Source organism: Vulpes vulpes, chromosome 15 (assembly GCF_048418805.1).
Source record: "Vulpes vulpes isolate BD-2025 chromosome 15, VulVul3, whole genome shotgun sequence".
Classification (NCBI taxonomy): domain Eukaryota; kingdom Metazoa; phylum Chordata; class Mammalia; order Carnivora; family Canidae; genus Vulpes; species Vulpes vulpes.
This window is the reverse complement of record NC_132794.1, coordinates 41441018-41453550: the sequence shown is the minus strand read 5'-3', so window position 1 is coordinate 41453550 and position 12533 is coordinate 41441018.

Here is a 12533-nt window from a genome sequence, read left to right as displayed (position 1 = left end):
AGGTTGTAAGACTGAAGACTCGAGGGAAAAATAGAGGCATTCCCAACTGAGCAAGGCATGTGACCAAATTTTATAGTGTGAACTAGGTGTAGAAATATGAGCTGCTTATTACTATCGACATGCAGATTCCTGGTCTCTGGAGCTCTCCTCTCCCTAAATATTGGGCCATTGATCCCCCAACAGCAGGTTCGGCTTTACTCAGAGGCTATCAGGGGATCTAGTCTGAATCATACTTGTGGCCTGTCCAGCTCTATATCTGCTACATTTCTAGTCTGCTTTCTTCCTTCTGAAACCAAGTCCCCATGAAGCATCCGTATTCTGGTTACTAGGTCCAGTTCTTACTGGCTTTCTATGCTCTTACTTGCTTTCTATACTCTTTTCTATGCTCTTGGATTACATTCTTGGTCCTTTATTTAACCCTGGGACCATGTATTGATCTTACTGTATCTTTCCCTGGGAATTCAAGTCCTGCTCATGAGCACTAGCAGCTGGCGTTTCACCAGATCATAGATTATTTTCCTGCTGATAAATGTCCCCCTAGATTTCCAAATATCTGTCCTATTGCTCTGCCCCACTCATCTTTTGGAATAAGACCATTACATTATGTAATTCTCATTTTCTGCCATTCCCACTTGATTACTTGCTTATTATCTGTTGCCATAATTTCCAGATACTGGCTGCTACCTGTTGGACTGGGTCCCCACCAGCATTGACATGTGGATTTGATTTCTGATGCCAAGTCTTCCCTGTGGTGGGTGTGCTTTTATATCTGGATCCTTTCCAAGTTATCCTAACCTGCCATTCCCTCCCAAAAATAGTCATCCTAGCTCTCATTACTGTAGAGTGTTAGCTAATTAAACAACCATATGTGTGGGCTGTTGATTGCTGGATCAATGTCAATTTGGCAAGAGACCTCAAGAGAATACTGAAGGGCTTTGGACTTGGTGTTACACTACCCAACCTTTTATTTTTTCTCAATCAAGGACTAGGAAGAAGGGAGAGAAAGAATGTTCATCAAATTTTCCAATGATCTGTAGCCTGGGGAAACACTGAATACAAACCTTTGATACTTTAAAAATTCTAAGATTAAGAGGGCAAAACAGGGCAGCCGGTGGCTCAGCAGATTAGCGCCGCCTTCAGCCCAGAGTATGATCCTGGAGACCCGGGATCGAGTCCCCCGTCGGGCTCCCTGCATGGAGCCTGCTTCTCCCTCTGCTTTGTGTCTCTGCCTCTCTTTCTCTCTGTGTCTCTCACGAATAAATAAATAAAATCTTTAAAAAAAAATTAAAAAGAGGGCAAAACAAATAATAAAAATATTAAAAATTGATAAATGTAAAGACCTTAATTTAGGTACTAACCATAATTTCTCAAGTACAGGAAAGGAAAAATCTGACTTACAGTGATCTATATTTGACAGTCAGCAGCACAGAACTACAAGTAGCTCCTTTTTATATGAGCTTCTTCTCATCCTCTGTGCCTTCACTTGACTTTTTTCTTGCATCTTAGAAAGTCCTTCCCCATTCCTTCCACCTGCTCAACTCCTCTGCATCCTATGAGGCAAGTGCCTCTCCCAGAGCTCTTGCTCCTCTTCAGTGGCCTTATGTGGTCTCCATCATCATACTAACCACATCATACTAACCTATATCTATCTCCCAAAGAAGGCTGTGAGAACTCTGAGATATAGACATAGGTCTTCTTCATCTTTTGTAGCTAGCATGATGCATCATGAATGTTGAGTAAATGAAGATGCTAGAAAAGACTTTGTCCTATTAACAATTTCCTTTTCTTTTGGGGGCTCACCCCTGGAAGACCTAAAATTGCTTTGAGTTATCTTTCTGGATTCCACCTCTGAAATCTGCTTTTTTTATCCTCTGTTCCTTATTGAAGCCATTTCACTATGGATGTTGATTTTTTTCTTAACTTCCTTCTTAGATGTTAAATTTCTAAATTCCCCTTGTGTTCTGGCCTGCCCTCATCCAGGAATCTCTTTTTGATTTTCTCCTCAGACCCAGAACAGGAGCCAACCCTGTTTATTCCTCTGTTCACATGCCCAGATTCCCTCTAAAGACTCTGCAAGTGCAAGAAACATTTCCCTAACTAGCCCTCCCATCTCCCTCTCTTCCCACCACCACAGACCGTACTTCCCCTGGCTAGGGGAAGGCCAGATGCTTCCCCTAGGGAAGGCTCTGGCTAGGATAATGGCCAGAGCAGGAAGATCTAGAGCTTCAGTTGACTTCAAGTATAATGCAAGCCTTCAGTGTGCCATAGATGCCACAAAAGCTCATACTTTTGTATAATTCATTAGAAGTATAACAAATATCATGAGATAAAGTGGCCTTCTTCCACTCCTGAGATCCAGTTTGGGCATTACATATAAGAACAATACAAATACAATCCAAAGAGGGCAAACCAGAATGCAGAGAGATTTTCAGTCCCTCTCTAGAAAAACTGACAACCTAGGGGAAGATGTTTGTAATATATTATATTACAACAATTATATATTGTATTATATTACAACAATTATATATTGTAATATATATATTACAAACATCTTCCCCTAGGTATATATAGATAGATACATATATATATATAATGTAAATACACATTGTAAGGATCTTAATATTCTTTATATATTATAGTATATATATATATATATACCAAAGTAAATACAGTACAATATATATACTAAGTATTAAGAGAAAACCTTGGATACTAAATATTCTATTGAATATTTATATACTATGAGAGAAGTTGGGCTGCATAATTTTCAAGATCTCTTTACTTTCTGAAATTCTAATCCCATGAATTCCCAAGCACCTATTTCAGCCTATTTTCTATATTTATAAATGTAGTTGTCTGATTGGCCCTACTATATTGGAAACTACTTGCATACAAGGATATTATATATCTTTTTTTTAAAAGATTTTATGTATTTATTCATGAGAGACACAGACAGAGGGAGAAGCAGGCTCCATGCAGGGAGCCCGACTTGGGACTCTATCCCGGGGCCTCCAGGATCACACCCTGGGCTGAAGGCGGAGCCAAACCGCTAAGCCACCCGGGCTGCCCTATTATATATCTTATTCACCTTTGCTACCCTTATGCAATACATACATAATGTACAGATTTGCTCAATAAATATCTGATGAACAAATGAATCGATAGATGGATGGATGGATGAATTAATCAAAAACCATGATGACTCTTTAAGGACTTTTTCTGTAATCTTGAGAAATCCTTTGATTTTTTTTCCCACCTAATTAATAAAATGGACATTAACAATCCTACCAGTTTGCACTGCTAGAGGAAATAGCTAATGTATGAATTTTAAGACACTGGAAACAAAAATGTTAGGCAAAAACACAGTAAGAGTACTCCATCGATAATCTTTGTGCCTGTCTCAAATCTTATTAAAATTTGACTTTTCCTCCAAATTATAGAGGTTTATAGTAGACATTTAAGGTTCAGATGCATTTTTGTCATAGAGATTAATTTTTTTCACTATGCCATATACTTTTTAAGAAATCTTTATAGGGCCATTAAACCTTTTTTTGTGGCATGGGTCAGAATATATTAACTGAATAATATAGCTTTGGTTATATTACCTAAATTCAGTGAGATAAATGAAAAATACATACTTCATTAATTATCAATGACAATAGAAGCAGCATAAACATTTACTTACTAAGGGTCAAAGCAAGAGGTCGTTCAATTTTTTAAGATTGATATAAATTTGTGGCTGCCATGGACATCTGTTGAGTTATTTGCCTCTCCCCCATCCTATTCACCCTATTCACAGCTCCAATTATATAGACCTGTCCTGTGTGAGTCCCGACCAAAGCTGGATTCATCACAGCCTCTTCCTCCAAAATTTGAGCTTGAAGATTAACTGTCAGGCTTTCTCCTCATCACTATGCCCATAACATGTCAACCTCAATGCTTACTTCTGCCGTATTTTCCAGTGTCTTCTACACAACCAGAGGAAAATTTCCTTGTGCATGCACTATTTTTATAATTGTCTTTATAATGTGTATGTACATATTATTGGGTCTGTGCTGAATACAGTTTCCTGGAGAGAATTAATATTGAGTTAATTTGGTTAATATTTGGGTTGCAGGTGATAGTGGAAGTAGTTTAAGAAAAATAATAGGAAATTTGTTTTTAAGACTACTGGAGGAGGGCAGCCCCGGTGGCGCAGCGGTTTAGCGCTGCTTGCAGCCCAAGGTGTGATCCTGGAGACCTGGGATCGAGTCCCACCTCAGGCTCTCTGCATGGAGCCTGCTTCTCCCTCTGCCTGTGTCTCTGCATCTCCCTCTCTTTGTGTCTCTCATGAATAAAAAAAAAAAAAAAAAAGGACTACTGACTACTGGAGGAAATCTAAAAACACACAGCTAGATAATGATAGTATCAAGATTAGAATCATGTTTGATGATTAATCTTGTTGCTTGGACAATTATTGAAATTCAGTTATTAATTTTTTCTTATCTCTCAGATATTTTCAATGGTTGTTGGACCTTTTTTTCCCTTTTTCGGTTTGAGTAGGTTTATGAAGGTTGTCATGGCTGAGAATGTATCTTTATAAATCAGAATGTGTTATTTGCCATCAACAGGGAAAGCTTATTTAGCAGATATTTGTTTAAACTCAGTAACCCAGCATCCCTACTAAAGACACCTCTTTTGATACAATAGGGCAAATAGTCCTTAAGTTCTTCAAGGTCCCAAATTGCTTTCTGAACTCTTCATGAGAAATTAAACAGGAACTATAATTAGGTGTTTGTGGTTTTTTTTGTTCTGTAAAAGTTGTGAGTTTGTGCTTGCTCTCTATGTGAAAGTGCTGAATACCAGAGCACTAAACCCCATTCAAGAGGTAATGGAGGAGACCCGGGCTTTATGAAAAGCTAGTTTAGCTCTGTGCCACCAGAGGACGCCCTAACCTAATTGTGTAGAGGTGTGAATTAGAATCTGGAGTGAGTTCCAAACTGTTGAGAGCATATACTTAGAAAAAGAACATATACTTAGAAAATTAAAACAAGCATTCATAATGGATGAAACTTTCATTTGTAACTTGATGTTATTATTTCTCGCCTTGGTTATTCTTAATCTCTGCTCTTGCCTCACTGCTCTTTGAGGTAATAATGGAAGTGCTTCTTTAGGCCAAAAGATTATGGAGAAAATGACGCACCACAGTATTTGGCACTCTAGCTTGAAATGGAAAGGTGGCCCAGTGCCACTCCTAATACACAGGGCCACTCATCTTTTAAAGACTTACTGAGAAAAAGAAATAAATAAATAAAGACTTACTGAGATGGGTGCCTGGCTGGTTCGGTCAGTAGTAAAGCATGCGACTCTTGATCTCAGGGTTGTGAGTTAAGCCCCATGTTGGGCACAGATCTTACTTAAAAAACAAAACTAAACAAAGATTCGCTGAGGCATGAGTTCCACTAGCTTCCCTAGTTTCCTCCCACGATTATTACAGCAAGAGTTCTCATGGTGTTACCCAAATTCCTAGCAGGCAAGCAGAAATCCATTTCCTCCTCCTCTGTCTGCTAGTAACGGACATACCCTGTTAAACAAAAAAGTTCTGTTTTACTCTTTCCTTGGCCTTTCACTCTCCCGGTGAAATCATCTGCATTTTTTTTTTTTTTTAATTCTTGCAGACCTTACATGGCATTGCCACTTTCAACTTTTCTACTTTTTTGGCACTATCTTCTAGAATGAGTGGATCGGTCCATGTCATTTTCAGCACCCCCTTGTCTCAACTGACTGCATTAGTTCAGCTCTTGTGGTGCCAAGCACATCACTGGTGAAGTGGCAGGTGTTTTCTTCTTTACCTTGGTTTTAATTCAAGCACATGCCAGAGCCAGCCATTCGGTCTAAATTCATACTGCTCTCTATCCCTCTGCGGCACATGAAAGCAGTCCCCGGGCCTTCTTCAGACAAACAGCCTATCACTGCCTGAAATAAGCCCCTTGATTCTCAGATGCAGCCACTGGACAAGTCACAGTCCTCTTCCTGCTGAAAGATCTTTTTGGGGCCTGCGACTGACACAGCCCCCCTTGCGGGGGCGAGATGGGGGAGCCTTTAAAGTGAGGTGGCTCCTGTCCTCACTCAGAGCACATGGCTCACAGCATTCATTCCTAATAATATCTTATGAAGACAATCTTTCCTGGGAAGCACATCAGGCGGCTGCTCCAATCCATGTGATGGGCTTCCGAGCCATGTGTCACACTGCAAATATGTACGCATTAAGGGCTATGTTTTCCTGGCTCCAGCCCCGAAAACCAACTCTACCCCAAGACTTAGTCAGCAGCCTAAGGACCCGAGGCAAGCAGACATGCTGCCCGCTCAACCTCATGAACTTCTATACACTAACTTCTTGCTCCAGCAAGACAAACCCTGCTCGAACACAGATAGGACTGGCTGGCGTGAAGGGGATTGTTGCAAACTCACACACAGCAGCTCCAAGTGGAAGCCCATTTTCTTTAGTAAATGAGTGGTTGTCCTCCCCTTCCTCCTTTTCCTCCACCTTTGGGCTTTTGCTGAGAATGGCAAAGAAGCAAGACAAGATCTGTTTTTTTCCTTTCGCATTCTCAGCAAGGACTGTGGGAAACAATAGGTCTCCCTAGCGCTTAGCATATTAAATATTAACTACCAAATAAAAACAGAAAGTCCATTTCCCAGCCCTGCTACTCTGCCTAACACAAAGAAATATTAGATGACAATAGTAGTACTTAACATTTTTTCCAGTCTTTCGCTGTGCCAGGCACTCATGCTAAGAACTTGCTGTGCCTTACTTACATCATTTAATTTTCACCGCCATCATTTCAGGTCATATTACTATTATTCTCATTATGCAGATAGGGAAATTGGGACTAATAGAGTATAAGAATTTTTTCTCCAGGTCTCACAGCCTGTAAGGTAAGCTTTGACTCAGCACTTGTAACCATACTCTAATCTGGACTTAAAAACTCTACTTGAGGGATCCCTGGGTGGCGCAGCGGTTTGGCGCCTGCCTTTGGCCCAGGGTGCGATCCTGGAGACCCGGGATAGAATCCCATGTCGGGCTCCCCGTGCATGGAGCCTGCTTCTCCCTCTGCCTGTGTCTCTGCCTCTCTCTCTCTCTCTCTCTCTGACTATCATAAATAAATAAAAAATTAAAAAAAAAAAACTCTACTTGAATAGAGCATGTGTATCAGTCATATATCATGGGTTTTGGTTTTTCTTAGATTTTATTTATTTATTCATAAGAGACACATAGAGAGAGAGGAAGCAGGGGGAGAAACAGGCTCCTCTCACAGGGATCCCGACGTGGGACTCGATCCCCAGACTCCAGGATCACACCCTGAGCTGAAGTCAGACACTCAACCACTGAGCCACCCAGGTGTTGCTACATCATGGTTTCTGTATCACCAGTCACTAACTGATCGTTCATCTAAGATCCCACGCCATAAAATTGCTCTCATGTCCTGCCTGTTTCTCTAACCAAAGGAAAATCAGAACCTCCTGGATGTGGTGACTCCATAGGCAAATAAGAAAAGGCTCCAGTCTCCAGGCTGAAGAAGGGGATCTCCCAAACTGGCTTGGATTTTAGCCCTTGAGATTGACATTATGCTTCTTGAGATGTATGGCAGATATCTCCTTATTCTAAATTAATACTTTTTGTATTAATTGAATTGAAGATTAATAAAAATCAGTCCTTGTATTTTATTTTATTTTATTTATTTTTTTAGGACAAAATGTTTTCAGAGTTTATTGTAAATAAAGCATTTGCTTTTCTTTTTTTTTAAAATAAATTTATTTTTTATTGGTGATCAATTTGTCAACATACAGAATAACACCCAGGGCTCATCCAGGCAAGTGCCCACCTCAGTGCCCACCACCCAGTCACCCCCACCCCCCGCCCACCTCCCCTTCCACCACCCCTAGTTTGTTTCCCAGAGTTAGGAGTCTTTCATGTTCTGTCTCCCTTCCTGATATTTCCCACTTATTTTTTTCTCCTTTCCCGTTTAGTCCTTGTATTTTAGAGTGTGAATTGTGTGCTCACGTTTCTGCTGGGCTTTTTAGAAGATAATAAATATGAAACATGGCCTCTGATGTGGATTTGGTGACTAGCAACTGGGACAGACTCAAAATTCCATGTTACTCTAAATTGCTCCCAACTCATGGGGCCAGCCAGTCACCCCTAGAGACACATGCTTCCTGGTCCAGCAGAAACATGATCAATGATCTTTAGCTTTTTAGTTTTAGGATTCTGTACACTTATAAAAATTATTGAAGACACAAAGAGCTTTTTTAAAAAAATGTAGATTAGGGATGCCTGGGTGGCTCAGTGGTTGAGTGCCTGCCTTCGGCTTAAGGTGTGATCCTGAGTCCCACATCGGGCTCCCCTCTAGGAGCCTACTCCTGCCTCTGCCTGTGTCTCTGCCTTTCTCTGTGTGTCTCTTATGAATAAGTAAATAAAATCTTAAAAAAATAAAAAATAAGAATTAGATAATATCTAATGATATTTATCATATTAGAAATTAAAACAAAAATTTTAGAATAGTTATGTATTAAATTTATTGTTATTTTGAAATAACAAGAATACCCTCATTGCATGTAACCTATTTTATTTAAAAAAAACTGCATTTCTCACAAAATTAGTGAGAAAAATGGCACTATTCTACATTTTTTCCAATCTCTTTAATGGATGACTTAGTAAAAGAGAACATGATTCTTGTATCTGCTTCGTCATCTATAGTCTTTTGTAATACGTTGTTTTGATTGAATGATATGAAGAAAATACAACCTTGCACAGATTAGTAGCTGGAAAAGGAGGACCTAGCAGACCCTCTGAAAGTGTTTTATGAACCTCTGGGGGTCCTCAGATCACACTTTGAGATTGGTGATCTTTATGCAGAGTTTGGGCATAGGCAGCTTGCATGGCTTAGTGTTAGTTTAAGACCATATATTGGTAAAGATACAGAAATGTAGTATTTATCCAGAAATATAACTTGGGTGGCCAATTAGGCTGCTACCCAAATAGTAGGATTTAATCAACAAGAGGTGCTCTTGTCCCAGAATATTTCCCTTTCACTGACCCTTTGCGAACCTGATCATTCATTAGTCTTATCTCTGGGTTAAGACATTCAATGTACACCTGAAACTAATATAACACTGTATATCAACTATACTGGAATTAAAATAAGATTTTTAAAAAATGAATAAAGCAAAAAAAAAGATATTGGACGCTCTTATTTAAATCTAAATTCATCCATTATCTTTTAAATAAACCTATATTAAGTGGCATAAATGTGCAAGACTCAGAGCTAGGAACATAAATGTAAATAAAACAGAATAATAGAATAATTTGCTAGGAAATAGTTCTCTAAGAGAATGGAAAACATGACAAGTGAGTTTTGATGGAACAGACAAGAGTGGCTGAAAAAATCTGAAGAATATATCATCAAGGACTAATTTAGGCCAAAGTGGTATGGCATAACATGAGGGGCATCCATAGTTCTCATCTAGAAAAAAAATAGTAGCTCTGAAAATTCATTTCTTTGAGTTATTCAATTCTTTTATGCCTCCCTCTTCCAACTGCTATAAAGACCACTATCAGAACTATTGGACATTCCTACTTGTATCGTTCAGAATCCCACCCAAGAAACAGAATCAGTAGGCTCTATATTTCTTTACATACCTAGATTTAGATCTAAATTTATACACACACATACACACACATATATTTATATGTATTTATTGAAAGAAATTGATTTATGCAGTTGTGAGGGCTAGGCAAGTCCTAAATCTGTAAGGCACACTGTAAGGACAAGAAAGCTGGGAACTCTCAGACAAAAGCTAATGCTGTAGTCCACAGGCAAAATTTCTTCTTCTGCTAGGAAATCTGTTTTAATGGATTGCATCAGTCCTGCACAGATTATCTAGGATAATTCCTTTATATAAAGTTAACTGATTGCAGATCTCAATCACATGTACAAAATGCCTTCACAATGACAATACCTGGATTAGTGTTTGATTAGATAACTGAGCACAGTCACCTAGCCAAGTTGGCGTATAAACTGACCAGCATACTGCCTCATTGCGAATTTGCTTGATGGACCTCTTTCATCCTAAAAACTTTTTATAACCCTAAATTTAAAAACAACCTGGAGACTAAGAAGAATCCAGGATAAAGAAAAGTACAGAGCAATAAGAAGATAGGAAGAGAAAGCTGGTCAGGTGAGAGGGGAGTGGAGGGTCTACACAGAGGGTGAAAGTGGAGAAATTGTCACAGAGAGACATTCAAAATTATAGAGGGTAAGATAAAGGACAAGAAAAGAGCGGAAGAGGGAAGAGTGACTTCCTGAGGTAAACTGCTCTCATCGACAAATTTAAAGTAGGAATTAAAAAAGATAATCATTATTCACAACTCTCATTTTTCTCACACTTATAGACTATGGTGTAGCTCTGAGAGTCTTCCAGGGAGGGAAATATAACTCTAGATGCTCAAGTCACTTGAAACCAACTTAACTCTACATCCTAGCTAGAGCTGGCCTCTGGGCTAGAACTTACCCCAGCCCTACACTCTTATACTCTTTTTTTTTAAATTGTCTTTTTTTTTTAATAATAAATTTATTTTTTTATTAGTGTTCATTTGCCAACATACAGAATAACACCCAGTGCTCATCCCGTCAAGTGTCCCCCTCAGTGCCCATCACCCACTCACCCCCACGCCCCACAGACCTCCCCTTCCACCACCCCTAGTTCGTTTCCCAGAGTCAGGAGTCTTTATGTTCTGTCTCCCTTTCTGATATTTCCTACCCATTTTTTCTCCCTTCCCTTCTATTCCCTTTCACTATTGTTTATATTCCCCAAATGAATGAGAACATACACTGTTTCTCCTTCTCCGATTGACTTACTTCACTCAGCATAATCCCCTCCAGTTCCATCCACATTGAAGCAAATGGTGAGTATTTGTCGTTTCTAATGGCTGAGGAATATTCCATTGTATACATAGACCGCATCTTCTTTATCCATCATCTTTCGATGGACACCGAGGCTCCTTCCACAGTTTGGCTACTGTGGACATTGCTGCTAGAAACATCGGGGTGCAGGTGTCCCGACGTTTCATTGCATCTGGATCTTTGGGGTAAATCCCCAGCAGTGCAATTGCTGGGTCGTAGGGCAGGTCTATTTTTAACTCTTTGAGGAACCTCCACACAGTTTTCCAGAGTGGCTGCACCAGTTCACATTCCCACCCACAGTGCAAGAGGGTTCCCCCTTTCTCCGCATCCTCTCCAACATTTGTGGTTTCCTGCCTTGTTAATTTTTCCCATTCTCACTGGTGTGAGGTGGGATCTCATTGTGGTTTTGATTTGTATTTCCCTGATGGCCAGTGATGCAGAGCATTTTCTCATGTGCATGTTGGCCATGTCCATGTCTTCCTCTGTGAGATTTCTCTTCATGTCTTTTGCCCATTTCATGATGGGATTCTTTATTTCTTTGGTGTTGAGTTTAATAAGTTCTTTATAGATCTGGGAAACTAGCCCTTTATCTGATATGTCATTTGCAAATCTCTTCTCCCATTCTGTAGGTTGTCTTTTAGTTTTGTTGACTGTATCCTTTGCTGTGCAAAAGCTTCTTATCTTGATGAAGTCCCAATAGTTCATTTTTGCTTTTATTCTTTTGCCTTCGTGGATGTATCTTGCAAGAAGTTACTGTGGCTGAGTTCTTATACTCTTTGTTGAGATAGATCTGGTCCTTCTGAATTTAACCAGGGGAAAAATGTGTGACCCTTCTTTTCTCTTGGTCAAGGCCTTGGGCTCTGTATCAGGCTGTGTGGGAGGCATCCTTTAAGATGGACCCCAAGGATCCTGCCCTCTGCATTCACAGCTTCTGTATTATGCACTCTTCAGTGTGGATTGGCTCAGTGAATCACTTCTAAAGAATAGAATATGGTAGTGATGGGTTGTCCCTTCTGCAATTAGTGATTTCCATTTTGGCAGCATTTTTGATGTCTTTCTCTCTTCTTGTTTACTTGCTCTAATGAAGCAAGCTATCATGTTGTAAGCTTCCCTGTGAAGAAGCCCATGTGCAAGGAACTGGAGCAGCTTCTGTCCAATAGTCAGAGAGGAGCAGAAGCCTCAGTCTGACAACCCACAAAGAACTGAATCCTGTCAATAAACATGTGAGAGATGTTGGAAATAGATCCTTCCCTCGTATGAGCGGCCTTGCTTACATGTTGAATGCAGCCTGTGAGAGATCTGGAAGTCAGAAGACCCAGCTAAGCCAACTTCAGATTCCTGATCTGAATCTGAACTGTGCGATAATATTGTTTTAAGTCACTAAGTTTTGGGGGTAATTTGTTACACAGTAGTAGATAACTAATATAGACTGCCTGAATTTAAATCCTACCATTTATTTACTATGTGACCTTGGGCAAATAACTTGAATTTTATGCCTCAGCTAACTGATTTGTAAAATATAGACAATAATCTGCAGAGGACTACTCGAAGACTAAATGATTTAATCTTACGAGCACTTAACAGTGC